Source organism: Malurus melanocephalus, unplaced genomic scaffold (assembly GCF_030028575.1).
Source record: "Malurus melanocephalus ecotype Western Australia unplaced genomic scaffold, MMel_1.1 scaffold_97, whole genome shotgun sequence".
NCBI classification, from domain to species: domain Eukaryota; kingdom Metazoa; phylum Chordata; class Aves; order Passeriformes; family Maluridae; genus Malurus; species Malurus melanocephalus.
In genome coordinates, this window is record NW_026623329.1 from 1,348,591 (window position 1) to 1,351,478 (window position 2,888).

The 2,888-nt window shown below is 39.5% G+C and overlaps 1 protein-coding gene across 5 annotated transcripts in view; it reads left to right on the forward strand.

Moving 5' to 3' along the window:
• TSNARE1 (t-SNARE domain containing 1) overlaps positions 1-2,888 on the forward strand; it is a 391,207-nt gene that overhangs the window by 210,204 nt on the left and 178,115 nt on the right. The window lies entirely within an intron of this gene.

Below are 2,888 nucleotides of genomic sequence, written 5' to 3' on the forward strand. Positions count from 1 at the left end.
TTGTGCTGGGAGATTTAGATTGGCTATGAGGAAAAATTTCTTCACTGAAAGTGTGGCAAGGCATTGGAACGGGCTGCCTGGTGAAGTGGTGGAATCACCACTCTTGGAAGTGTTCAAAACACATGGATCAAGCACTTGGGGACACAGTTTAGTGGTGAAAATGGCAGTGCTGAGTAATGGTTGGGCTTGACAACCTTAGAGATCTTTTTCTATCTTGACAATTCCACGAGTCCCTTAATTGCAGGATGTGTCACTTCAGACAAAGGGTTCGCAGGGAAGAAAATGCCCTCGATGATGTCATAAAGTTGTTGGGTGGCATTTATGGAGAGCTCCAAGCTGGAACTTTTCCTTAAGATAAACTTTTAAAATAAAAGAAGCTTCACATCCTTTCTTACCAAACCAGAGCACAGGCAGTGTCGTGCACCTTGTGCATTCTCAGCCATCACCACTGCAGGCTGGGTGTGCCAGAAGCTCCTACCACAGACACAGAACCCACAACACCCAATTCTAATAACCACTTGTGGTCTAAGAAACATCTAGCAATTTCACACGCTTGCATTTTGAGAGTTGATACAGGTTCTAAAAAGTGCTTGCTTTGCTTAAACTCTTCTTGAAGAAAAAGTGCAGGAAACAATCTCTCTTCCTCTGAAAGGATACACCCAAAGAAATAGAAAGCAACCTTTATTCTTTCCAAAATAGCCAGTTCTACAATAAACAGTTCAGCACTTCTGTCACTTCAGCACCCTGCAGTTTTTGGCAAACAAATCATAAACCTCCACAGATGCCAAGCTTCCATTTTACATGAGCAAGTGGAGCTCAAAATGGTGCTCAGGACCTGGCAGGTCCCTGGTAATGAAAAGTAAATGGTTTGCAATGATGGAGGAGATCTCTCTCTAAAACCACATGGTTTCCTGTGGTTTCTTTGTGTTGAGGTCTATTCTGCTACTCCACGCTTTTTTTTTTTTTTTTTTTTTTTTTTTTTTTTTTTTTTTTTTTTTTCCTCCTGACTGCATCTATTTATTCTTGCTTTAAATGGACTTCCTTCCCACAGGAAGCATCATTTCTCCCTTTCTTCCTGTGTTTACAAAATTATTCTTTTCATGTGATTAGAGAGTGAAATTCTCATTTTGGGGGCAGCACGATCCAATCCTTGGCTTTATGGGAGCATAACTTTTTTTGGCAATAATGCCTGCATAAACTGCGTATGTCTACGTGTGTGTGTGTAATGACTTTGGTTATTTGGGATTCTATTTTTACCAGGTCCTTTTCATGGCACAGCTACTCCCTTGTGCCACCCTGAGGATCTCACAGGCTAAGCCAACACCAACAGCTTACTTTGAACAATAATTCACAAAAGAGTTTTTAATGTTCTTCGAGCTCCTCATGTTTGAAACCGGCTTCCACATTTATGAGAGGACATGGTGTGTATTTCCCTGAAATGCAAAATTTAATTTCTCACTACCAAAATACGGCTTTTGCCCGGACAAATGGAGCTTTTTATTTACACATTTGTCTTATTGACTCCACCATCTTATCTCAGAACTCATCCCAGTTCCTAATGTTCCAGCCTGGCTGCTGCATCTAGGAAACCAAGCCTTAGCTTTGGTGATAATTTATCTTGCATATGTGGTAGTAATTGCTGTGCCTTTTCAAGGTCGTTTGGGATGCAGCTACTTCTGTAAAAAGTGTTATTTCAATAATGTCAACTTTGTTTTAAATGACTGTGCATCCATTAAAAGCCATATTGTAATCAACCCACTCCCCTGTTCCTAGGGTTGTCAATATGGAGCATTTAAATCACACAGTTATTTTTTCTTGACTTTACTCGAGTGTGGGCTTTTGTTTGGTTTTAAAGGGTTTGGAGTTTTTTAAAGGCAGTCATTAAAGCAATTTTCTTAAGAAAATTTAAATATTTTCTTTTTCTGCCTCTTTGGGGGTAGAGAAATAGATTTTCATAAAGGGATTTAATAAGTGGATGGAAATAGATTCACAACTAATCTTTTAATTTGTTCCCTGTATTTCCAAGGGAGGTGGAATCTGTTCTGAATGTCCCAATGTACTCTTCTTGCACTGCTTCCAGTGTGCCTGGGAATGGAAGGTCTTTTCTTCTCAGCATGCCCACAATCATGAAAAAAAAAAAAAAAAAAAAAAAAAAAAAAAAAAAAAAAAAAAAATTCCAGTGGGCTTATAGGCACAGAACTTCTCTAAGAACCCATTAAACTTCCTTTTTGTCAGGGACGCAGCATTTTTCAACTGTAAAAGTTAAAGTGAAGAATCCTGCACCACAGCCCTTGGGAAAACACACAGATTACTGCTGATTCTGCTGGTGGCAGGTTTTATGGGACACTGACAGAGCTCTGGCCTTCAGTGATGCATGTAAAAACACGTAAGAAACACCCCAAAATGCCCCTACATCTTTAACTGAGGGAATTTGGAAAAGCTGGAGGTTTGAGCCTCTACTACCGTTCCAATCTCCTTATTCTACAACAGAAGTAAGAAAAGACCAAACCAATATAAAAATGGAGCATGTATGATCAGATTTGAGGGGAAAATTGCCATTTCCTAGATTGCCCAACCAACTTGAGCATTRTGGATCTTCCTGGGCAGTCCACTATGGAATGTGTGGACTGCCCAGGAAGTCCAACTTTGCCCATAGGTACTGATGGAAATGGAAACTTCAGTTGTCTCTATCAGAAACAGGCAAAGAATTGAGTGTTCTCTAGATGGGTTTTTGGTTAGTTAAGGTTTTTTTTTTCCAATTTGCTTGTTCCCTGGTGTGTTTCTCTTTCTCTTTCTTTCTCTTTCTCTTTCTCTTTCTCTTTCTCTTTCTCTTTCTCTTTCTCTTTCTCTTTCTCTTTCTCTTTCTCTTTCTCTTTCTCTTTCTCTTT